The following is a 27,462-nucleotide window of genomic DNA, read 5'->3' as shown; positions in this document are numbered from 1 at the left end:
AAGGCTGGCCATTGACCTGCTTGTCTACAATGGCAGATCCTTCCTAATTGTTGTAGGCTACTTCTCCAAATGGGTGGAGGTAAAGCAACTAAATACAACCACCGCAGGGACAATCATCAAAATAGAGACATTCGCAAGCCATGGAATTCTGGACAAGTGCATATCAGATATGACAGTTCACTAATGCATGCTTCGCACACTTGACAGTCGTAGCCGGCTTCTGCCAACGCACCAGCTACCAAAGATACCACAGTCAAACACTGAGGTGAAATGAGGAGTCCGTATGGTGAAGGCCCTCCTGAAGAAAAATGTGGATTCCCTCATCGCACAGCTCACTTACAGGTCCACCCCCTTACAGTGCCGCCTGTCCCTGTCTGACCCGATGGGCGGGAAACTTCATACATAACTCCTGATCCTGCTGTAGAAGCTCCTGCCAGAGTTGGTAGCCAAAGACTAGCAGGCTGTACAAGCAAAAGAGGATTCCTACTGACAGAGGCAAGGTCCTGCCTACAACAGACGACACCGCACCAGACATTTGCTGCAGCAAGGTGACAAGGTCTGCATCCCGGACCTCAGGAGACATGTGACAGTTCTCTGCCAGAATGAAGATCAAGCCCACTCTGGGCAGATTGGTACACCAGAGGGCACAGTCAGATGCAACAGAAGGAGTCTCTGTCTTCTGCTTAGACAGGCTCCCACCATTGCACGATGGAGGACTATTGACGAAGATGCTCAAACCCCTGTCCAACCTCCAAGTCAACAACAAGAATAAGAAACACCAGAGCCTACACTGTCCTGACAGAAAGAAGAACGAGATGTGAAAGCATTATAAGGCCTCCAGACTGCCTGAACCTCTAAATTCAAAGACTTGAAGGAGGTAGATGGGGTAGAATGTTGTTAATGTTAATACCCTGTAATAGCAATAATGTGAGAATAACATTATGGTTGTAACAATAAGGCTATTGCACAAGACTTATAACAATGTAAAACTTGGAGGTAAACTAACGTAACTCCATATCCATGTGGTAAAGGCTTGAGGGGGAGGTGTAGTAGTAGGGTCTGGCACATAGAGTTAATGTGGGACTGATTGCAGTACCACCCACACAGTGATGTAAGAAGGCATATGTCCCAGAGCCAAGGGCAGTCTAGAGATGGACAGAGTTGGGTAAAACCCAGGCCAGAGTCAGTTCCATACCTGTACCCTGTACTGTATGCATGTATGTATATAGTTATGGGCTGTTAAGAAAGACTTGCTGTTAATATACTCAAGGCTACAAAGCTTACTTCATGGTGTAGGATTCTTCATTAATTTCCAAATCCAAACAGTTATCATTATTTTAATCGGAGTTGCAATGACAAAAGATACCATAAAATTTAGTGTTGCTGGCTTTTAGTTGTTGTGAAACAATTCCCACCACTTATAGAGGTTGGGTTAACCGATTATAAGCATCGGAGGGTGTATCTTCTTTTTGAGACACTGAGAATGTGCAGAGAGGAAACAAACGGCTAATTAGAATTCCATTCTGTATCTATAGTTAATGTTAACAAAATTTAACGTAGAAAGGGAACAACAATTGATTTTTTGGGGAATTAAACCAAGTATTTTCCAATGTTCCCAAATTACAGCCTCGAGAACCGGGAGCTTGTAAAATGCAGGAGGAACACAATTTTAAAAAAATCTTTTCAGTAGTAACTGATAACTGAACATTGGATGGAATTCTAGTTCAGTGATTGTTAACAATGAGGTTGTGGGCTCAAAACAGCTGCAAGATGATCAATGGAGGGATTAAAATACAAATATGATGACAAGATGGAAAGAATATATGGAACTGCCCAAAATAAGCGGCATGCTTAAAATTTTATCAGCAGTGCCTTTGCAATTGACTCCTATGGCACTGGCAAATGGTTAGAACCATCAGGCCAGTATAGGTGATTTTCTGTGATAAATGTGCAGTGTAAGTGGTGTGGACTTGTTCAAGAGAAATGGAGAATTCAGACTAGGAAGTAAGTAAGCAGAAGTAATTTATTTAGAAAATGTAAGGATGGCTTTACCTGTAATATTCCCTCCACAATGCTGCTTGTAGCATCGCTAAAGTTTAACATTAAATGCTGCCGTTCTATATACAATTGCTGCAATCATTTCTCCCTCACTTAAGGAACAAGAGGGCATCAAAGTCATTCAGCAGTGATTTAAAATTGCCATGCTGTGACCTCAATAGATCATGTACTCTATAAATTGAAGCATCCTTGCACTACAGTCACACAGCCTGAAGGACGATATCCTCAGTAAGACAAGGCCACATTATTGATCCTTGAATAATCTGTTAGTGCGATTTTTCTGTGCCAGGCTTGTTCAGGTAAGCAAAAGAACGTTGACAACTCTGAACACACTCATGCTTGAATCCATGACTGATGTCAGCTGAGCATATTTGATGATTTCACCCTGACCATGATGGTGTGACTTAAATGTGAGATTTAACCGAAAGCAGCACAGAGGTTGTTTATCTTTTCTGTCAGTTGGTTGATATGTTTTAACTCAGAGTCAGTTTAGCCTCAACAGCAGTTTATCCATTCAGTGCTCATGCTGTGCATGGACTCCTCCATAATGGAGACCATGGTACGCAGACCCTCATGGATCACCATCAGATCCTCCCGCGGACACCCAGCATCTGCTGCCTAATGGACGACTCCAGGGGCTCATCATCTGTCTTTGACTCAGCATCGTTCTGGTTTCCAGCAGTCCTCCGACTGCCAACGCCCTGGGCACTCTCTGCCTCCACCTGCACTTCAAGTGAATGTGAAGTGCCCTCACCACTGTGCACCGACATTCTAGCCAAGGATCTAACGCCCGCTGAGGTGCTGGTATTTGCGCTGGTGCCTGGTTCAGAGAGCAGATGTGACGCAGGTGCATGTGAAGCCTGGTGGTCCTCTGGCATCAGGGGTGGCTCTTCGGGGTCCTGCATTCGAGTGTGTGCTGGCGAATCTAAGGGAGAACAATAACATGTCATTAGTTTAAGTCATCACACTGTCATTGTGCATGCCAGGCACCCTGGTGAGATAATTGAGGTCTGCATCATGGTGCCATCATCTTTCAATGATCAATGGGGACTCCAATTTTAAGGCTCCCATCGATGATGAGACTACACAAGAATGTTTGCACCATCTGAAACTCTCACCTCTGTGCACTGCACTCTTACCTTCGTCTGACACCCCAGCCTCTCCATGGCCGGTTGATCGAGATGCAAGGTGCTCCAAGGCTTCCTGCCGAATCTGGATAGGATTATGAGGTTTGGGGGGGCCTCTGCCTGTCCGCGACCTTTCAATGTTGTTCGGGTCGTCTTCTCCTGAAAGGACAGAGGAGCATTGATTAGTCCACTCTCTACCTGCAGCACCACTGCAGCCTGGCCAAACCCATCTGAGGAACACTTTGCTGGGCACATTCGAGTTGTGGCCCTTGGGTCAAGTAGCCAGGGCTCACCCTCTTGGCCAGCTGCGGTGTCAATGACAGTTGGCACTCAGACTCTAACAGCCCTGAGTTCCACAGGGAGACAGCCAGACCTTAACACTTCAACACACTGATCCATGCCAACACGGTACTCCCCTTTCCCAAGCACAGCAGGTCATTAAACCTTTTGCAGCACTGCACCCAAGTGTGCCACACAATGTCATGGCTGCTGACCTGCGCTGCCACCTCCTCCTAAGCTCTTTTTATCAGGTGCGGCGGCCTCGTCCTTCCATCTCTGTGGACAAGGGTGTCCCTCCTGGCAGCCATCTCCTCCAGGAGGACCACGAAGCACTCATCTAAAAACCAGGTGTTCGAGTGCCCACTTGACCTGCCCTCCCACCTGGCGTTTCCAGCCACACTTGAGGCCATAACTTTAGCGGTCACAAGGCTGCAAATATGTTCTTCCCTGGCAGCCTTCAAGGAGCTGCCTGTGCTGTTTTTAAACCAGCCACTGGGTCGTCATTGGACCTGGCGGCCAACAGGCCCCTTCCCGCCCATTCCCGATCATTGGGAAGATGCATTTCACAATGGGCGGGTCTTAATTGGCCAGCCATGTGAAATCACGGTCAGGGGCTGATCGCTGGCGGTGGCCCATTTCCCGACTGGTCGTGGGCCTGCTGATCGCACCCGTCCGCCAAGGGTAAAATTCAGGCCCATTTCTCTGATGCAACAATGGTGGAATTTCACCTAAACCTACATTAAACTCAAGTGGTCAGTGGTGGGGGCGGGGGTGGGGGGGGCAGTGGTTAGATGGTCAGTGGGGGATGTGGTCAGTGGGGGTTGGTCAGTGGGGGGGGTTTTGGGTTGTTAGTGGGGGGGGGTCCCGTGAGCGGTCAGGGGGTGAGGGTGTAGTTGGGCAGTGTGGGGGTAGTTGGAGGGTCCCGTGGATGGTTGTGGAGTTGGGGAGAGTCCAGTGGGGTGTCATGGGTGGGGCAGTTGAGGGGGGGACATCAGTGCTATAGTTACCCAGAAGTTAGAAATGGTTTTAATTATTCTAACTATATTTTGGTAACTATTACTGTAAGACAGTTGGAACCACCCAAAGTTATGATTTAAATTGTAGTTTTGGGTGGTTCCCATTGTGCGTGGGTTGTGGGGGATTTTCCCTAGCAACAAAACTACGAGCTGTGGCTATTCTTTCTGCCTTCACCTTCATCACCTGCTGTGATATCTTTAAATATTTCCTAGCTAACACACATGTGTGCCCAATCTTTCTCTGAAGTTTAATACAAAATCCAGGAGAGTAGTTTGTGAATTTTGCCCTACCAATTTCTCATGAATCAATTTCAGTGGTCCCCTTACCTCATGACCAATAGACTAACTCAAAAGGACAAAATCAAGTTGATACATTAGGAGCATCCCTAATAACAAATAACAAGAATGGAATTCCCCCATCCCAATTGTGTGGATAGTCCTGACTATACAACCTCATCATGGGTTTTTAAAGTTTGATGCTATCTTTCAAAAGCCCTTTGTGATTCAGGGTAGTAAGCTGTTGACTTAGACTGCTTTATCCCCAAACTGTTCATTACTTCTTTAAACAGCTGTGATATGAAATTTGAACCCTATTTTGATTGTATTTCCTGTGATAAACCATGCCAAACCCATCATGATTCTTCCTGCGTTACCTGTAAACAAACCATTGGTTTTTCCTGTGTCTGAACCTCAGAACCCACAGTACTTTTACTTCTAGAACTTTTCTGCATCCCAATAATTCCAACAGATTTTCCCTGTCATTCCCAACACATCGACTTTGTGTGCCCAACTTTATTACAATGAAAATACCGCAATTTTTGAGTGTCACTTCTACCCTCAGCACCTTCCTTTTTAGTCTGAGAAAAAAAGTTCCTTGGAATTTCCATCTACTCCTTCTCTTCCCTGACTACCTACCTTCCTTTCACCTTCCCACTTTCTATCCTTCTCTGATTTAAAAAGGTGATGATAAAAGAATTTAGATCTATGAACTAACTCATAATCATCAGCTATCTCTGCTGCTTGTCTTACCATTTTAACCTTTTGTTCCTCAACATGAGTTCTCACTGCTGAAGGAATTTAATCTTTAAATTCTTCCAAAAGAATTGCTTCTTTAAGAGCTGCATATATTGTCTCTACCTTTCATGCCTGTATCTACTGGTCAAAATTACTTTGTTTTACTCTCTTAAACTCAATGTAAGTTTGCCCAGCCTGTTTTCCTATTTTCCTAAATTTAGGCCTGTATGCCTCAGGAACCAACCTATATGCACCCAAAATAGCCTTTTTACCACAATATTAATCCACTGACATTTCTTCTGATGGTGAAGCACACACCTCATGAACTCTACCCACTAACCTAGACTGTAACAGTAATGTCCAGTTTTCTTGTGGCCATTTCATCTGCTTAGCCATTCTCTCAAATGAAATAAAGAATGCCTCTAGATCCCTTTCTTCAAACTTCGAAAGGGCTTGCACAAATTTAAACATTTCCCCGCTGCATTTTTGATTAAAGGCATTTTCATGATCAGAACCTTCCTCAGCATCTGAGGTCTTTTTTGTAAGTCTAGGTTTTTAAGTTGGTACTCTCTGTCTCTTTCTTTCTCCCTCTCCTCCATTGCTAAATTTTCCCTCTGGAGATCAACTTTTCACATTTCCATTTCTTTTTGAAATAATTTCTCTTTTTCCCTTTTTTCTGCTGCCTCTAGTTCAAGTATTTCATTTCCTTTGTTTGTTCAACTTCAAGCTTCTTCATTTGTAACTGAAGCCTCACTACCTCCAGCTGTGACTCACTAGTGTCAGGCATCCAACTTCAAATGTTGTGCTATCACTACAACTATGTCTGTATTCTTTGCCTCTATAGGTAACCTCAACTGCAAATTATCCACCAACTCTATTAACTTACTGTTAGGCCAGGATTTTCCGGTCGGCGGGCGGGGCCCACTCGCCGATGTGTAAAATGACACGGGATGACGTCAGGTGGAACTCCCGACGTCACCCCACACCATTTAAATTTTCACAGCAGAATCAGCTGTGCACCTGCCGACCTGTCAATGGCTAATTGAGGCCATTGACAGAGTCATTAAAGTAATTAATGGACCTTTCCCTCTAACCTTAAGGTTGGCGGGCAGGCCAGGAGCCCTGGCGGGCATTAGAAAAAGCTTGAAACTTCATCCATGGGTGGGATGAGGTTTCATGTAGGTTTTAAAAAATGTAATTAAACTGTATTTAAAAGTGATGGACATGTCCCAACTTATGTGACAGTGTCACATGAGGGACATGTCAGGGAATTTTTTTTTTTTCTATTTTTCAAATTTTTCACTGTGGAGCTGATCTCCCTGAGGCTAAGTGCTGCCTCAGGGAAATGAGTATGCTCTTTCGTGCGCATGCGCGAAAGAACGCACTCGCGGCTCAGGGATTCCACCCGCCGCCTGCATAGTGAGTGCATAGCACTTCCATGCCTTAATTAGCCCGCCCATGTAAAATGGCGGTGCACCCCCAATTGGGGGTGCTGATTGGAGGCGTGCCTCCGCGCTCCCGCTCTTAAACGTCCCCCCTGACAGGGGGGAAAATTCTGCCCTTAGATACTTTTTGTAACCCAGTCAGGGTTATATCATCTACTTCCAAAAATGTTTTAGCCATAGATGCAGCAATTTTTGCAGTCTCACCACTTTAAAAATCCCTCATGCCAATGCTGAATTCAAAGTGCTTCTCGTACTCGTAACCTTAAGATTCACTGACTCAAAGCCAATCAAAGAAATTCAAATGTGCCAGACGAGCCCCCAATTTGTTATGGCATGGCAGACAATGTGTGCCAGGCAGATCAAATCCACAAGGGAAACTTGATCACGTTATCACAATGGTTTTGCAATTTGTATTTATTTTGAGATGCGTGGCCTGAATTCAGAAGTAATAAGTCCACCAAGACTTTAGAGATTGTTTAAAAAACTAAAATTAAAATATTTATTAACAAAAGATAAGATTTCAAGCAATACATAGGTCTAAAAATTACTACTACAACTCCTAAAATCCCTAATTAACCTGGTCCTCAATTACACCCCCTTTAAGGCAACAGTCCAAAAATAGATATTTTAGATTTTAAATAGATCCAGCAAATTAACACAATACCCTGGACAGTGGAATTCAAAGTGGCTTTCTCCAGCTTCGATTTCTGTAGACAGCAGACATGTGCACAAATACTGGAGACTTTACACACTTCTGTTAGGTCTTGCAATGCCTCCTGCTGACACATAGCCTCATTCTCCTTTATACATGTTTCCCCCTTTTTAATTTGTAAATTCCATTGTTTCCATATGTCTTTGGAACTTTTGCCTTTCTTATAATATAAATCTTTTCATGTTGCTACTATTCTTATTAACCTCTTTGAAATTTAAATCTTACTTCATCTATCTAAAAGTACAAATTCCTGTCATACCCTACATGCTAATACTCCAACCATTTTTACTTATTAGCATATTAAAGACATTTCTACACCATACTTTCTTTGGTAACTTCAACTTGCAGTCTGCTAGGCTACAAAATGTGATTAAATCACACACACAGACTGCACAAAAGCACAACCCCCATAAACCTACTTTACAATAAACGAGAAAAATATTACAAATATTATTGAACCTTCATGACAAAATTGCATTCACTTCACTGCCTGTTCATCCCAATGTATATCAGAACATACTGTAATTGGGATTTATATGTTGATGGATTTGAGGAAGCTGGAATCTAAAATTTACTGGCCTAGGAAATTGATTTCTCAGTTTTCAAGCAATGATCCTTTCAACATTTTGATGTTTACTGATACACAATGTACACAGGCCCCTATTTGCCATTTTAGGACAATATCTGGCAGTATCTGTGCCTGCATAGCCCTGCAGCAGCTAGCAAGTAAGGCAGTTAAGGTGAAGAGAAGCCCACAGGTATGTTTTATTTATTTTTCTGAGGCATGATGGAGCAGTGGTATCCCTCTGGGCTCCACAAAAATAGCCCAGCTGCTACTCACACCCATCTTCCATCCCCAAGTGGACTCTCCTGGACCTACTGCCCAAAGTTCCAAATAAAATGTACCTTTTTTTCGCATAAAATGCTGCATGTTGATCTCATTAAACCTGAAATTACCATATTAGGGTATGCAGTAAATTAAAATAATCATATCAAGAGAAATATAGAAAACCACAGCACTTGCTGGATTAAAGATGCTTCTAGATGAGTCGGACAGATACTTCTGCTTGGCAAGATGCCAATATATTTCTGTATAGATGTATTTTTTGTAGATTAACTATGGTACAGTACATGAACACAACAGAAAATTAATGTTTCACCTTTCTTGAAGGCTTGGTGTATTTGTTTAATGCTATTAACATTTTTAACAGCCTATATCTAATATTTATTTTCAGAGAGTTTATTTCTACAATGATGGGGAAGAACTTTGAGACCATTGTGAACCACAAGCTTATATGCTTGAAGGAAGACCTACAAGTATAATATCTCTTGGTGGTCTTACCAATACTGAAAAAAGTGACGACATCAATTCTCTTAACCAACTGGGACTGAAGTTTAAAACTCTTGGTGAAATATGTCAGTGAAAGCATCAAAAATATATCCAAAACAATTGAAGGAACTTTGTGCAGATGATAAAAATACTCTATCACTGTGAGCTTCAAAATTACGAGCAAATTTCAACATATTGCACAGATAGGCCTTGAAATTTAAACACAATATGTCTTTAAGGTTCTAAGCACCCTCCTAAACATTGAATAGGGTGGACAATAAACAGTAATATGTTATCCACCATATCAAATCAGGCCACCACTGCTCTAAAGTATGCATGGTGCTAGTATCTTAGCCAGTGCGTGCAAGGATCAGATTGTGTGATGACTGCATCATTGGGTTGCCTGGCTTCCTCTTCCCCCATTGGCAGAGGCACATCTTCAGCACTTGAAATGTAAGCGAGGGATCAGGTTAGCTTTTAGTGTGAAGAGACAGCAGGGTATGAGAAGTAGCTGATGAAAATATCTGCAGTTTGCTATGCAGTGTTCTGTAGGAGAGATAGAAACAAAAAAGGCAAAAGATGATAAGGTATGCACAAACTCTACGTAACATGTCCTCCAGTGTTGCCAATCGCCATGTACCTCTGCCCATAATTGGTGGCACATTTTCTTCAAGGAAAGGGAGAGGATGTGCTGGTGGGAACAGCCATTTCTGGTGGCAGCTCCTTACCAGGAGTTGTACCTGACCTTCCCTTACGAGAGAGAAAGGAGTGTGCTATTGAGAGTTTTATGAGGTGTTCAGTTAATGTGTCTGCCATGAGGGAATGCAATGTTTCAGATGTGAATTGTGGGAAAGAGAAAGTTGGAATTCTATTGAGTAAGAGGAGAAGGAGGTGCGGCCAAGTGAGCAGTGAGTGTGAAGGTAAATGGGGAGATAAGTATTGTGAATATTCTAAGTAGTTGGTTGGAGTTGGCAAAAACTATGTCCTGGGGGCTATGCTACTGGTGTTCACTTACTCTGTCATCTCTTCGCACTAGCAACAGAGTTGGCACCTGAAAGGCTTCCTGCTATCTGAAGAAAAGAGAATATCCCTCCTTACGTTCAACAAGGACCGATAAGGCCTCCAAAGCAGCATTGTAAACCAAGGGCCATGCTCTGCAGATTTTGTAGCTATTTCTACAATTCACAAGCGTTTTCCTGGCAATTGCAATCAGAGTGCACCTCCTCTTTAAGAGGTGGTACCTGTCTTTAAGTGGTGTCAGAGAGACCTCAAACAGGTATACAGCCAACGTGTAGTGTGAGTAGTGCCGGTTGCATGCCTGAATGACAATAATGAGTAGGCAGCTTGAATATTACATGCTGTCTGAAACAACGCTGACAGGTGCATGCAATGTCCGTGTGCACCCCTTTTTGTGCAAGGTCAAATTTCTGCGCTGGTTTCTATTTCTTCAAATATCTAAGTTGGAATGAAGATCTGAATTTTACAAAATATCTACTCATTTTCTAACTATAAAAGGCAAATATCAAAAATCATAAAGGCTCATGCTCACTTCCTTTAAATTGTGAAACATAGGTGAAGTGTCAATGCCCATTAAAAGAAATTCTGTCAGAGTTGAAATGATTAGTAGAAAATAATAGTTAAATGAAATAATATTAAGCTTCGGTTTAAAAGTCTGAATATTGTTGGAGGAAGGGAAGACTTAGTGGTTTCAGTTATCAGTTTTTCTAGTTATATAATTGCATTAGGCTTTTTTAAAGTGCATTTTAAATGGTCATTTCTGAGTTTAGCTTATAGAATATTTCACCTTGTCTTGTGATGCCATTTAATTTTAATTTTAGAATCAAACTTCATGTAAACTGAATTTGCATGTTGCTACATCTGTGAATTATTGAATTAGCAGGATCTTTTCAGCTTCATTAAATGCTGGAAACTGCAAAATGCATTAAGTGGATTCCCACAGAAAGTGCTAGGATATTCTGACTGGGTATTTTATGATGGTGCTGAGGTGTATTATTTACTAGAATTTATTTTCAAAAATACTGACAGGTTCTTGGGACGCTTTCCAATAATGTTGCTTTTTTTGGCTTTTAAAAAAAAAATTAACATGTTTGCATTGTAGTTGGTGGAACATGTTTACTTTACAATTACATAATATTAGAAGCAATGGTTATCATAATGAAGGAGAATTCTGACCTTTCGCCATCTAGGAGTGGCAATCAAACCCATTCCAACATGATAGTACAAATATCCTCTGTGCTGGGATTTTGTGCAGTCTCAGTTAGGTTTGTATTGGGTTGGCATCACAGAGCAAAACTGCTCATAGATCTAACACAAATTGGCATTCAAAACACTGGAATCAAATTTATTTTCAATTAATAAATGCAAGGAAAATACATTAATCATTGATTTCAAGAGCAAATAATCGAGCAGTAAGTCAATCAAAATTCACTACACATGTGTTACCATGGGGCAAGTGTAGTGGGTGGGGGATGCAGGGGAGGCAGGGCAGATTGTGGCAGGGGATAAAACACACTCTTGGCCTATATTTCCGATCTGGAACATTTTATTTCAGGAACCCTATTTAAATCTTAATGGTAGATTTCCCACTCATTTGTGTTGGGAATTGGAAGCTTACGTAGAGCCTGGGCGTAATTTCTGGCAGGCCATCACAAGCCTATTTAAAGTAGGAATGCACCTCTTAAAGGGGAATCTCATTTGCTGCATTGAGCAGCAAGACCACACAGAAAAACACACCTCCCAGAAGCGATTGGCACCACATTTGGGTTAGATAGTGAATTTTAAAAATCTGCATATGGTGACACATATGGCACCAGAGAGCAGGAGTAGGTATAATGGCAGGGACAACCCAGAAGATGGCTCAAGAGAGGATATGAGACCCTCTTATCAGCTCTGCTAAAGAGGATAGAGATGTATATACTTCATAGGCCCCACTATGAAAATAAATGCACTTGGTTTACAAAAGCAATTATACAATTGGAATGCCTGCCACAAATTTTTATTCTCATGGCTTAAAGTATAATGTGTCTGCTTCCTGCCTCCGTGGTCTAATTTGGAGCATGTGGTCAGCTCCAAGAACATTTGGCTGGGTACCCAATACAGAAATTTATGTTACCAGTCATTGCAGTTTTGGTGGGAGTTCAAATAGCTGCCATCCAAACTGTGGGCCCCAGTTTAGAGAGACTGGTGGACCAAATAGCAAGGGGCTTTCAAGACATCAGCTGTTGCAGTAAGTACTCTTGCAGATCAGTTGGACTAGTGAGCCTCAGCCCCACAGGAGTGGCAGTAATGCCACAGGAGTGATAATGTTCTTCTCCCTTTGGATGTCAGCACATCCACTCTGTCAACATTCTTCAACTGATACCTACCATCGTGTCAGAAGGCCAGCTAGACCAAACTGCACTGGCAGTAGCCGAACTATAGAGGTGTAATTATTCTTGTGTCTTTGTCCCCAGGCGACCATCCTCTTAAGTTCCTAAAAATGTGGAAAAGCAGTGAGAAGCATAACTGTGGCTGGGTGAAGGCATTATGTCAGCTGCCTGTGAGACTAGCACAGGCTTGCATGATCCATCTGCTGTGATCACATACCAACTGGATGTTAATGAAGTGATGGCTTTTCCTGCTGACAAATGCTGCTAATTTGTCTTCTGGTGCTTTGATATCTACGTGAGTGTAGTTTATAAATAACCTGAACATGAGGAAAGCTAGCACCTGCTCCAAGTCCAGAGCTCCCTCATTTTGAGTGTTGGCACCTATAGGAAAGGTACTAACAAGTAATTGACTCTGAAAAATAGGGCATGGCAAACTGCTTGATGCAGCTGTGTACTGCAGACTAAGAGGTACGGTGAGGTCACCTGTATGTCTAAAAAGAGCATTAGGCTAACAAAGGTAAATGGTTTAGTGAATATGACAACCACTGGCAAATTATAGTGATCGGGACCAGCCTGTTGCAGGAGGTGCACAGATCAGTAACAGCCATCCTGGTGAAGTACAGCCTTCTGGTAAAGTACAGCCTTCTGATGCAGTGCTCTTCACTCATATCCAGGCATGTGACTCCTGGTCAATAGACCCTGTGACTAAATATAGTCTGTTACAGACCCCTCTCATCAACAGTTTTATAATGCTGTTCATCCTGGTTCTGCTTCTCTTTCTCCAATTGTTCCTCTATATAAAGCAATGAAGTAAAAGTTGCAAAAATGGTAAGTTGTGAAACTAGATCAGGGTAAGGAAAAAAAAAACAGAAATAATCTCCAAGTTCAAAAATTCATTGGAAATCTATGAAGCACACCAGCTCACAGATCATAATATTTCTAAATAGCTGCAACTGACTGTCCCTTTGAACAGTGATTCCACTGAATCAGTCAGTCCGTGCCTGAAGCCAATTCAATGAGGTTTAGCCTTCTTTCCTCAGCTTGCTCTCCAACAAGACTGCCTTCAAAACAAGCAGGTTCACAGCTTAGGTTTTTCCCTCTCTCCCATGTGACTGCCTTTCTTTGCCTCCCAGATTTCCATTAAGTATAGTGCTTTGCAGTTCAAACAAGCAACTCCTTCTCAAGTACCATATAGGTCAGGTGGTTTCTTGGAAGAGGCCTGCTTGTTTACAGTTCCAAGGTGAACTTATGACCTTTTTAAAAAAAAACCCAGGTTAGCATCCAGATGATTAGGTCATGCTAGGTCCTTCCATTTTGTAAAATAAAACTTCAGTCTTTAGAGGCATGACTCTAACAAGGGGCAAGGTACTCCTTTGGATATGCTCCCAGGACACCTTTGGAAGGGGCAGATCACCCTTTGGAAGAGGTAAGGCACCCTTTGGAATTGTTGAAAGTAAACATGATTGTATGTAAAAAGTGCTTAAACTCATTGAAATAATTAAAGATGTCAAAGCACTGTTGGGCCGTCAAAGAACTGTCAAAGCTGTCAAAGAACTGTCAATCTGTCAAAGAACTGTAAAAACTCATTGGAACTTCAAAGCACACTGGAACTGTCAAAGCTGTCAATAGTTTTAACTCTGCTGGGTTTTCAATTTAAAAAAAAAACACTCGAGTTCAAAAACAAAATCAGTGCTTTATATTTAATTCTGTCTGTTGATATAATCCTGAGGGTTATCATTATAAGATTTGAGCCGCAATTACTGATTTTACAAACTAATTTTATCACAGTGGGGTGCCTATTAAGTGAGCATTTTGATAGACAGATCCAAATGGTTATAGAATATAAATGTCTGTTTTCTTGAAAGATTAATTGAAGGAATTGCTATGTTTTGAATTTTTTTTATCAATTAGTATTTTTTAAATAGCGATGTCATCAACAAACACATTATTTTATGTCACCATGGGTCCTGAGGTTTTCCCATGGTGGATACCAGGTGAGTTGGCATGGAGGGAGTAAGGGTAAAGGGTTGGGGCATGGGTTGGCATGAGTTGGCACTATGTTGGCATAGCGGCTATTAAGAGCCACGGGGATGTGGGGCCATAGGGTGTATGAAGGCCAGGAGGTTGGGTAGGGGGCTTGAGTTTGGTATAGGGGGCCTGAGGGGCATTGGGGATGGGTATAGAGGCATGAGTTGGCATAGGGGGTGCAAGTGGCCATGGAGGTGGGTGGAGAGCAGGAGGTGGCACGGATAGGGCATGGAGAGTGCATGGGGGGCAGTGAGGGTAGTGAAGGGTGAGAGCTGGAGAGCTGATTTTTGCTTTAATAATTAAAAAAATTAATTTCAACAAAGTGCCAGGGCACTGAGACAGGCCTGTCGCCCAGCCCGCATTCGCAACTGGCAGCCTCCAAACTTGCTCTGGGGGTGACAGGCCCGATTTCTAATCCAGCCCCCCACCACCCCCGTTTTTTTGGTTCATGTTAAAAATCAGGAATTGTCAAGACCTTAATAAGTTGTTAAAAGCAAAAAGTCAAAATAAGTACAATAAGTACCGAAAATTTAAAAAAGAATCCTGGAATGATAGGGGAATTATAACCCCCCGCACCGACCCCACTGACTAGCAGGAACGATGAAGGAAGTGGAGGACGGTGTGTTCAACCATGTCAAAGTCTGAAGACTGTTAGAGACGAATGAGGAGGGATCACAGTCACAACGGATATAATTTGTGACTTTGGCCTGAATTTTTCCGTCAGCGAGTTGGGGGCGGGGCCCGCTTGCCGATGCGAAAACGACATGGGATGACGTTGGGAGGAACACCCGAAGTCATCCCGCCCCATTTAAATATTCAGGAAGGCGGGCAGATAGCGCGATTAGCTGAGGCCATTGACAGGGTAGTTGAACCAATTAAAGGCCTTGCCCATCCAACCTTAAGGTTGGCGGGCAGGCCAGGAGCCCCGGGGGGCTTCTGTAAAAACATGAAACCTCATCCACCGGTGGGATGAGGTTTCATGTCTGTTTTTAAAAAGTTTAATAAAGTTTCTGTGCTTTTTATTAACACGTCTTATCTCGTGAGACATTGTCACATGAGGGGGACATGTTAGTAATTTTTTTATTTTTCTATTTTTGAAGTTAATAAACCTTTCATCAATCTCCCTGAGACAGCACTTAGTCTAAGGGAGCAGTGCGCTCTTTCGCGCGTATGCCCGAAAGAGCGCACTTTGACAGTTGGGGAATCTTTCCCCCCCCGCACAGGAAGCGCATAGCATGTTAAAAAACAGGAATTGTCAAGACCTTAATAAGCATAGTGCTTCTCGTTGGGCAGGCCACTGGGCGGGCCATTCAAAATGGCGGCGGGGCCTGTTTCGGCAGCGGCAGTCGGCTGCCCGCCCGCCACCGAGCCGGTGGGGGCCGCCCGCCCATCAAGGGCAAAATTCTGCTCAAACAGGTCATTTCAGTTATGGATGGCAAGATTCTTGCTCGCAAGTGAAAATGGAAATTCTGAATGGAACTGAAGAAGGTAGTGGGACAGCCTGCAGGCTTTAAAATATTGTAAATTCCAATATAAATGTTTGATGTTCACCTGTAGTTTGTTTTAAATTGCTATTGACATCTTTTCTCAATGGTGGTAATTTAACTGTCATAATTGATGACATATGGGGGTGAGAATTGCATATCACTCACTTGGGATAACATAGTTACCCATCAATCACCTGCTTGTATCCCAGCTGCAGATTAGTACTTCAGGTTGATTGATGTCTTAGGAAAATATAATTCACAATGATTTCACACTCTCTGTTCCTAGAGGCCGTTTATCATGTAAAAAGGGCGGGTAGATGTTAGGAAGATGAAACAAACCTCCCATTACCTCTGGAAGCACCCCCACCACCTCCCAAAAATCTATCCTTAGACTAATCCCTTGTACATGCATGTTGGATGTACTTCCTCTAATGAGCTGACAATATCTGGCAAAACAGTGCTACAACAATATAGAGATGGATGCCCAGACTTCCACATCCATGTGACGTTGATTTGATGCCAGTGCTGCTAACCTTAGAGCATGTCAAGGATCATATAGCCAGTCATTGTCATGAAGGCTGTGTTCCTGAACTTCTATGCGTCTTTCCTCTTCCAAGCTGTTGCTGGAGATATAAGCAACATCTCTCAGTTTGCACTGCACTGCACTCTCAGGGCCTGCTTCATCTCTTTTCCTCTTGCCAGAGAGAAGCAGGTAGAGTGAGCACAAGGGTTTACAAGGACTGCAGGTTTCCCCATTGTTCAGGGCACCATTGATTACAGCAGTTTGCTTTGTATGTGCCTCGTGTCAACTCTGCCATGTACCTGAACCAAAAAGAATTCCGCTCCTACAATGTGTAGCTGGTGTGTGATTACATGTGACATGCAGGTCAGTGCCCGGATTCAGAGCAGGAGTTGCAATGCACTCATTTTGCAGCAGTATTTAAACCACCATGGCAAACCAAAAGGTGGCTACTGGGTACAAGGTTAGCTGCTGACAACATAGCTGATGACTCCAGTCGGCAACACACACAGACATAAGTGCACATCAGCCATACTGTGAGATATATGATATCTCAAAAAATATGATACAGCAGATTACTGGCAGCCTGAAGCAATGACTTGCTGCCTGGACTACTCTGGATGAAATCCTCAGTACCCAGCTGTGCAATCTCAAGTTTTATCATGTGCTGCGAGACCTGTCAGCAAAATGGAATAGCCCTTGACACAGCTATCAGCCAACACGCTGAGGAATAGGATCACAGGGAGGAGGAGAAGATTGATGAAGAGAAGGTGTAAGAGGGTGCAATGGAAGAGGAGGAAGAAAAAGGAAGGCTTGAACCCTCATTTCTGCCATGACTCTTCTTCTTGAGTTCTCTGCCTAATGACAGGTCTGGCCCACAGCACCACAACCCCCACCAAGGGTAGGGCAAGAAGGCAGGTCCTAAATCCACTCCAGCAAAAATGGGGATTGAACCCTATGTTGTTGGTATGAATCTGATCCACACAGCCAATGGAATCACCAGCTCCCCAAAGAGTCCAAGTTGCTGTGGCAACATACACTCTTACATGCACATTGTAGTCTGGAGCTATGGATAGTGATGGTAGATTTCCATCACATGGCTGACTATGAATCTCTCCCACTCTTACCACCTGCCATTGGCATGTGTTGGAAGGATTTACAAGTTGATGCCTGTTTGGCCATGCACCTTCCTTGGCCATCAAATGCTGGAGTGGGATTTGAATCCCTGAAGCTCCTGGTTCAGAGGCAGGGACACTACCCATTGAGCCACAAGATCTCCCCTTGACACTGCATGAACAAATAATTAATGAGCAATGCCAGAAACCTTAACCCCTATTCTTCATTCATTAGTAGCACCACATTCTTTCCTTTTCCTCTGTCACTGACCATCAAATTGTCCAATTTCCCACAGTATAAAAGAAAACTGACACAAATATATATTCCAATCCAAATTTATAAATTAACTTTTGTGGTAGTGCATACAAAAATAATGTAATCATCATTATGCATTCCAAAATGCCTTTTTTTGTGTGCCTTTGCCTGTTCTCGTGCTCCTACAAGACGCTTCCATGCCAGCAAGCTGAGATTGAATGACTCAAAACTAAGCTTCCACTGCAGCATCAAGACATTGGGTGGCTTCTGCTTGTGGTGCAATGGAAGCTGAGACATGGCCCATCAGACATTGCATCATAATTGAGCCCACGGATGTGTTGGCAGGTAGCCACCCATTTTATGTGAAAAAGATGGGCCCCAGTCTCTGCACAAAGCCATGTATCAAGATTGTGCCAGAACTTCTCCATGCTCTTTGACATTTTACGCAGGCTTTCTAAAGGTCTTTCCACTGCATCAAGAATTTGGGTTGATACCTCCATCGGGCTTCTTCTGTAGCCTGGCACGTTAAAGTCAACTTCATAGTCCTCTGCAGTAGAACTCATAATCGACCTTGCACTCCAGTGGGCTGTAATATCCTTCCCCCTGCCCTGGGTGCATTTGTGCCTGGTGCCTCCCCACATGCAGATTCCGCTTACACCCTTTCCTTTAAATTACATGCAGTGCCAGTATCTGAGCTGGTGGCTGCAACTATGAAATTGAGTTATGATGTGTCTTCATCTCTGTCATCTTGCTTTTCCTTCACTGCTTGGGCAGGTTACAGTTCTTAAATATCTAAAAGGAAAAAGGTGCAAGTGTATGGTTGTGGTGTGTGGAGAGGAAAAGGTAAGAAGGACGTACTCACAGCACTTTGCAAATCAGAAGAGATTGTGCGATGAGCGAGAAGTGGGATGAGAGAAGGGCGATTAAGGTTTGTGGATGCCCTCATCTGCAATGGCTTCAGCCCTGCTCATGGCCATGTCCTCAGTAATGACTCTTCCCATAGTGTCCAGTAACAGCTCCTCCATGAAGTACACCTCTCTTCTTTCTGTTAGTTAGTGATGCCTCCAGAAATGAATGTTGTGCAATATGTTTGGCTGATGTGGCTGCCATGGTTGAATAGCTGGAAGTGTGTGCAAGCTGAGAGATGTGGGTGTGAGGCTTGCAATGGTGTAATTGTGTGAGGGTAAAAGGAATCATATAAATGTTAGGCATGAGCCCTGACTGATAGTGATTGTTGTTAGGTGAGGGATGGGGTGTGCTGAATTGAGCAGTGGCTGTGGCTAATGTTGCAGTTGGTAGGATATGGCACTTGACCACTCATGTGTGATTATTACATTTGTCAAGAAATCACAGCTCGTTATTTTTTGAAAAATTATTTTTGTAAGAATCTTCAACTGAAACTCTGTAATTTGAAATGAAACAGCACAAACTGCTTTAAAAATGCAAGGCCACAACCAAGGTGAAGGTGGGAAAAGCAAACAAGAACACCATTTCCCCCCCGCCCCAACCCCCACACACAAAGAAATATGAAGAGCGAGACATCGAAACCCAACACTAAGGAAGATATTAAAAATGCAAAGTTCTGGAATTTAATCAACTGTAACCTTATCAAGACAATGAGATTGTACATCCTGGCTAGCCAGCCAGGATGTACAACCAACAGACATTCAAACACCCTGTGGAGCATGAAAGAACCTCATATCCGGTTGGGTTCTACTATCTTGAAATGTGTCAAAAGTTTCTGAGATGAAACATCAAAATGTGATTACTTGCTCTACAAGAATGACTACAGCAGGCATGGTAATCAAATTCCTTTGGAATACACAATGGGCAGAATTTTGCCCTTGATGGGTGGGCGGGCCCCACCGGCTCGGCAGTGGGCGGGCAGCCGATCGCCGCCGCCGAAATGGGCGCCGCTGCTATTTTGAGTGGGTGGGCCAATTAAGGCCCGCCTAGCGGGCCGCCCGACGGGAAGCGCTATGCACTTCCTGTGCAGGGGGGGAGGGATTCCCCAACTGTCAGAGTGAGCTCTTTCGTGCGCATGCACATCTCCCTGAGACTAAGTGCTGCCTCAGGGAGATCACAGACAGTGTTTGAAACTTTGAAAAATAGAAAAATAAAAAAATTATTAACATGTTCCCCTCATGCGACAATGTCACACGAGATGGGACATGTTAATAAATATCACAAAAACTTTATTAAACTTTTTAAAAACAGACCTGAAACCTCATCCCGCCAGTGGATGAGGTTTCATGTTTTTTCAGAAGCCCGCTGGGGCTCCCGGCCTGCCCGCCAGCCTTAAGGTTAGATGGGCAGGGCCTTTAATTGGTTTAACTACCCTGTCAATGGCCTCAATTGGCCATTGACAGGTCAGTGGGTGGACAGCTGATCGCGCTGTGCCCCCACCTTCCTGAATATTTGAATGGGGTGGGATGACGTTGGAGGTTCCGCCCAACATCATCCCGTGTCATTTTTGTGTCAGCGAGGGGGCCCCGCCCCCAGCTTGCCGACAGAAAAATTCTGCCCAATGAACAGGACTTTAAGAACTGGGTTTGCCAGGCAGAAGCAGATGAATCCGGAGAAGCTGCTAATGGAGCTGTAAGGAATCTCTCTCTCGCTCTCTTAAGTTAAGTAAAGCCCTATCTCTACAGTCTAAAAATCAAACAGACAAGAGGTAGTGAATGTTCACCAAGACACCATCAGAGAGAACTTGGGAAAAATACTTCAGCAAAGAAACAGACTGAAGAGATATTTCTCTCTTTCTCTCTCTCTCTCCCTGGGAATCAACCCAAGATCTTCCAACGAACTAAGATTTTGTAAGAATTGCAACATCTTCTACATCTATCTGTCCCAAGGAACCAGATAATTTAAATTGGCCACAACATTTAACAATCTACACCTTAATAACAAGCAAAGGACTTCTAACCGTGCATTCTTTCAACTTTTATTTGGACGCTAACTTTCCTTACTTCTGATACCTGTGTGTGTGTGTCTGTGTGCGTGTGTTTGTGTGTGCGTCTGTGTGCATTTGTGTGCCTGTGTGTGTGTGTTTGTGTGTGATTCTGTGTGTCATGTGTCTGAGACATCAGGTGTTTTATTACTTTTTTCTCAGGATCTGTAGCTAATAAGCTTGCTCTTTCTTTAACTCAAGAAAACCTTGTGATTGACTCCTTATTGTTCACTGCTTAGTTATAAAAAAATACATTTGGATTTAGTAAAGGGGAAAAGAAATTTAAAAATCTTTGTTGTGACCAACTGAGGAGGCTGAATAGAGGGGATCCAGTTCACTCCTCCTCATCTGGTCGTCCGTAACACATTGCATTCATGTTCTTGGAGCTATACTCCTGGTACTGACTGATCCTACTGTCTCTTGCCAGTGTCTTCCAAGCAAGTGCATGGAGGGTCTCCTGTTCCCTGGGGATACTGAGCATCTTTTTCTGTTTCTCGTCTTCAACCAAGATCTCTAGTGCAGCGTTTGAAAACCTTTTTAGCCATGCTTTCTGATTGTCAGCTCTTTTTTACTCTTTCCCAGGCCAACTTCTTCACTTGTAGAATGACTCCCTGTGCCAATTCCAGCCACACACACCTCCCCTTTAAGAGATGCAGACCAGCTTTAAAGTAATGCAGACTAGCTTTAAGTACTGCTAGACTCTCATGATATTGGCCCCCTGCTGATGCAGGCAATGAACAGTGTGGGGAAAATGCAGGTTGCACACAACAATCATAATAATAAATTGGCATTCTCCCTGCATTACATTGAATGGGTACAATTAATTGTGCATTTCAATCACTATGTCTGTTTTGGGGCTCTAACTAATTTAGCCAATAACCTCCCATTTTGTGCACTCTCATTTTTGATACTAATCTCTGAGGGATAAATGTTGGTACACTGGAAAAACTCCCCTGTCCTTCTTCCAGTACCACAGGATATTTTACACCCACCAGAGAGAGTAGATTGGAACTCAGTCTAATATGCTATCTAAAAGACAGCACTGCCAATTATTAACAGCACTCCCTCAGCACTGCACTGTTGCATCGGTCCAAATTACGTGGCCAAGCCCTGGCAGGATGCTTCCATCCAATCTTCCAACTCAAAGGCAGGAGCACTGAATGACTGATAGCACAGTTTTTAAATGGCTATCCGAGTAGTTACCTCAGTAACTTTTCGATACTTGGGGCGGGATTTTCTAGCCCTGTCTGCCGCCCGGATCGTCCGGTCCTGCCGAAAGTCAATGGACTTTTGGCTGGGTCACCAAATCCCCCGCGGCAGGTCCCGCCACGAAGGGGCCGGAAAATCCCAGCCTTGATATGTGAATACAAGTAATATAGTACTCCTGCTAAAACACCAACAAACTGTGGACAGCTGAATTTGTTATTGGCAGGATGCCTATGTTTGATCCAATTAAAATTTAATCTTGTTACAACTTTGATTCCTACAGCATGTCTTGGTAGACTTTCCAATCAAGCACTCATGGGGTAAATTTCCGCAGGGATTCTCCTGCTCATCCACCAGAACTTTGACAAAACGGCTGTAAAAAAAATCATAAATGCCATTTTACAGTGTTTCCTTTAATTTTCCACCAAGGTTACAGTAGACAAGCAAGAGGACCCACACACAAATTCACCACCCATGTTTCCTAACTATTTTTTGTCTGTGGCAATTCATACAGCTAAAAAGTGAATTGAATTGTTTCTGAGCCATAGCTACCTGGTTTATTTTATCTGGATAATTTGCAAAGGGGACACTCCAAGAAAACTTAAAATATCCACACGAAAGATTCACTAACTGCTCCATGTCTGATGTATTTTAACACACATGGGACTATTTTTATGTAAATAAATCAGATGTGCAACATTATGAATGCCACAAAGACACACATGCACAAAAGGCTATACTGAACTAAATAATATATGCAATTTTCTACAGCAGATCAGATAACTTGTTAAGCTTTAAATACCAAGAATTCCAGCCTGGTGAATTCCCATAGGGTGTTCATGAATGGTTTTTTGTAAATGGGGCCTTGTTTAATATATAGGGAGAGAAATTTGTTTGTGTAGAGCCACTTTACTACATAGACTTATGTCAGTTCACCAGAGCAGGCAGTGTTGCGAACCGCTACTTACATGGCATTCATCATTAGTATCACTGACAAGTGTCAGTGGGCTGCACAAGTTCCAGAAAGGGATACTCTGCTTTGAAGTCTTTAGTGAAAGCATCTCCAGAACTTTACTACATGGGGGTATTCAGCCTACTTGCCTTCTTCCAGCCATTTTGTCCACCCATTCAGTTACAGATCTCCTGAGAAAGTCTGCACAACTTTCTAATGCCCTCAGTGCCCGTCAGACACTGCCTCCTGGCAATCCTATCTGCCATCAGCAAATCGACTGATGCTTCAAAAATCTAAGCGCCCTTTTAGCTGCTGACATCCTCCAGACTTCTGCCATGTTGTAAATGGTACTGCAGCCCTTTAACTGATCTGCTGAGTTTAAAAGGCTGTGCCAAAATGGTACGTTCCTCCCTCCTAGTAGCACTCAGCCCAAAAAGTGCGTTTTCTGGTTTTCACACTACTCTCTGTGACTAATGCAGGTTCCACAAAGTTGCAGTGGGTCAGTTGCAGTTGCACATTGGCGAATATTAGAGTCAGCCCACAGCAAGTATACAGGAGAAGAACCCAGTCCAGCAGTCAGGCAGCAACTGTGGGAGAGAGAAAAGCTGATGAGCTAGGAAGTCAGTCCCATCTTTCTCCCTCCACAGGTATCCAACCTGCTGAGTTATTTCAACATTTTCTGCTTTTATTTCAGACTTGCAGCATTTTGCTTTTTGTTTCACAATTTCTTTCTCTGGTTATTAAGTTAAACCACCAGTTATGTCTCATGGACATGACAATGAGAGATTAATCATGTTCCACTAATGGGCCTATCATATGGACTGCGGTAAACTTTTCTGGTCCTATATTTTCATTTGTTTCTATAGGCAACAGTGCCATCTTCTGATAGAACGAAATAAAGTACAGCATGTTTGACGACTATTTTCCGAGCACTAGCTGACTTTCATTTATATTTATGGCCTGATTTTGACTTTGATTTCAGTACTTGGGGTGAAGGTCTGCAAGGTTTCTCCTGCTTGCTTGCTATAACTTTGTCAGAAGAGCAATGGAAATCTTGGAAAAAGGCATAAACACCATTAGGTGGATACGCAGGAGAATACATATGGAAATTGATGCTCAGTGGAGGATCTCCCAGGATTTTGCACATAGCAAGTTGGAATATTTGGCTTTCTTATTTCCTGCAGTCCTCAAGTGGCTGTTTCTATGTTTTTCTTCTGCTTTTCATTCACTTTCTCTTCAACTAGTCATATATGGACTAGCCACATAAATAATGTGGCTAAAAGAACAGGTCAGAGGCTAGGAATCCTGTGGTAAGTAGCCCACCTCCTGACTCCCCCAAGTCTGTCCACCACCTACAAGGCACAAGTCAGGAGTGTGATGGAATACTCTCCACTTGCCTGGATGAGTGCAGCTCCCGCAACACTCAAGAAGCTTGACAGCATCCCGGACAAAGCAGCCCACTGATTGGCACCACATTCACAAACATTCACTCCCTCCACCACTGTCGCACAGTAGCAGCAGTGTGTACCATCTACAAGATGCACTGCAGGAATTCACCAAGGCTCCTTCCACAGCACCTTCCAAACCCACAAAAAATAATATTGAGAAGGACAAGGTCAGCAGATGGATGGGAACACCACCACCTAGAAGATCCCCTCCAAGTCACTCACCATCCTGACTTGGAAATATATTGCTGTTCCTTCACTGTCACTGGATCAAAATCCTGGAAAGCCCTTCCTAACAGCACTGTGGGTGTACCTACACCACATGGATGCAGCGGTTCAAGAAGGCAGCTCACCACCACCTTCTCAAGGGCAATTAGGGATGGGCAATAAATGCTGACTCAGCCAGTGAAGCCCACATCCCATGAATGAATAAAAAAAAATCTCTCCTATAATTTTCCCTCCTTTCTGCTTCTCTTTTTGTCTCCTTGGGCAGAATTTTAGGGCCCCGTTTCGGCAGGGACGGGGCAGCAAAACGCGGTGAGACATTCTAAACCTCATTGGCTTCAGCGGGAATGTAAAATCCCGTTGCCGTAAAATTTCGCCCCTTGTTTCTCTTTTTTCTTATTTTCTTTAGTTTTTGGTAGGATTAGGTGGGTGACGTGCCATGTCAGGAAAGGAAGCTGCAGTTGGCTGCAATCCATAGCTTTTGGTCATAGGTATAGCGAACCTGGCACACAAGATGGTGTCTTTCCAAAGCCATAGGTCATTAGTTTATGGGTGGAGAGAGGGATTTGGTCAGGAATGCAGGGCTGCTTTGGTTACAGGAGCAGAGCTGGTGAAAAGCAGATGCAGAAAAAAATCTTACCAGGGTTACAGGTCAGTTTTGAATTGCAAGTTGGAAAAGAGGTTGGGCCGGGACAGGACAGCACATGAATCAACATGAAGGGGTTGGAATTCTTCCCCCAGCTCCACATCCTGGCCTGAATTATCAGGGTGGCTCGGTCACCCTTCCAAGTTCCCGGAAGCCATTTCACACTTGAATGAGCCTTAAGTGGCTGCAGGCAGAACTTCCGCCCCTCACTCAGGAAGATGTCCTGCCTTAGAGAACTGCCGGTCAACCTGATTGGCAGTCAGCTCTCCACTCCCTGCAGTGACAAGAGCTGCAGTGGACTTAAGAGGAAATGCACCAACATTCCTGAGTCTAAGTCCCGGAACTGGAGGGCAAGGTAAATTTAAGGGGTCCCAGGGCGGGGAGTGCAGGGAAGACCTGGAGGACATAAAGAATTGCCCATTTGGGTATTGGGGAAAGGCCGGTGGGAGGAGGTGGTCTAGAGTCAGAAGGGGGCTTCTGATGGAGGTAGTGGGCCTTCTAGAGAGCCTATCATCAGCAAATACAGACAGAAACCAGCCTGTGATTGGACGAGCAGGAAAGAGTGGGAAGGTAAGTTTCAGAGTCCATAGCATGGAGCAGCTGGGGCAGCGGGGCCCAGGCCAGACAGCTGGAGCAGCGGGGCCCAGGCAAGGCAGCTGGAGCAGCGGGGCCCAGGCCAGGCAGCCGGAGCAACGGGGCCCAGGCCAGGCAGCCGGAGCAGCGGTTCCAGGCCAGGCAGCCGGAGAAGTGGGGCCCAGGTGAGGCACCAGAAGCAGCGGGGCCCAGGCGAGGCACCCAGCGCAGCGGGGCCCAGGCGAGGCACCCAGCGCAGCGGGGCCCAGGCGAGGCACCAGAAGCAGCGGGGCCCAGGCGAGGCACCCAGCGCAGCGGGGCCCAGGCGAGGCACCCAGCGCAGCGGGGCCCAGGCGAGGCACCCAGCGCAGCGGGGCCCAGGTGAGGCACCCAGAGCAACGGGTCCCGGACGAGGTAGTCGGAGTAGTGGGGCCCAGGCGAGGCAGTCGGGTCATCGGGTCCTGGACGAGGTAGTCGGAGTAGTGGGGCCCAGGCGAGGCAGTCGGGTCAGCGGGTCCCAGACGAGTTAGTCGGAGTAGTGGGGCCCAGGCGAGGCAGCTGGAGTGGGGCCCACCAGCGTCTGAGTGAGAGTGACTGGAGACTATGTGACAGTGGGGGAGATGGTGGCATACAGCCAGTATTGTCACTGGACTAGTATTCAAAGACCCAGGGGAACGCTCTGGGTACCCGGGTTCGAAACCCACCATGGCAGATGGAGAAATTTGAATTCAATAAAAATCTGGAATTAAAAGTTTGATGATGACCACAAAACCATTGCTGATTGTTGTAAAAACCCACCTGGTTCACTAACCTGCTGTCCTTACCTGGTCTGGCCTACATGTGAATCCAGCCCCAGAGCAATGTAGTTGACTCTTAAATGACCTCTGGACAAGGGTAATTAGGGATGGGCAATAAATTCAGGCCTAGCCAGCGACACCCACTTCCCATGAACGAATAAAAAAAAGTGAGGGGGGTTGGGGGGGTGGGGGTGGTAGGAGAGTGAGTGGGGAAGCAAGAGTGATTCACATTAGTTGTGATGGCCTGAAGATGCGAAATGCAGTATTCACCTACCATGTGCCTGCCATTCCACCAGCCTGTCTATATCCTCATGAAGTTTATCAATACCCTCCTCACAGTTTGCAATACTTCCAAGTTAACATCCTTAAATGTTGAAATTGTGCCCTGCACACCCAGGTCTAGGTCATAAATATAAAGCAAGGGCAGAATTTAGTCCATGTCGGGCGGTCTCGGCAGGGGCAGCTGGGAAACTGACCACCGCCCACTATTGAGGCCAGAAGGCAATTTCATGCTGGCGGGGCAATTAAGGCACAGAGCTGCCTCAGGGAGATGAAGAGTTTAAAAAAAAAAATTTGGAAAATGTGACTCTGTCACATGTGCAGGGACATGTTATTAATTCAATTTTAAAACTTTTATTTTATTTGTACCTGCTTTTGGGAACCTCATCCTACCCATGGATGAGGTTTCCAAAAAAAGTACAAAGGCCGTTTGGCCTTGTCGCCTGCCCGCCAACCGTAAGGTTGGACAGGCAGTGAAAAATGTAACTTAACTGATTCTTTAATGGCCTTAACAGGCCTTTTAATTGTTGGCGGGCGGGCTGCCGACTCCGCGCGCGCCCACCGACCGAACTATCTTGCGACTGCACTTTGACGTTGGGACACTCAGCCGACG

Source organism: Cetorhinus maximus, chromosome 13 (genome assembly GCF_964194155.1).
Source record: "Cetorhinus maximus chromosome 13, sCetMax3.hap1.1, whole genome shotgun sequence".
NCBI lineage: Eukaryota > Metazoa > Chordata > Chondrichthyes > Lamniformes > Cetorhinidae > Cetorhinus > Cetorhinus maximus.
The sequence above is the reverse complement of the archived record's forward strand: the minus strand, read 5'-3'. Positions refer to the sequence as shown.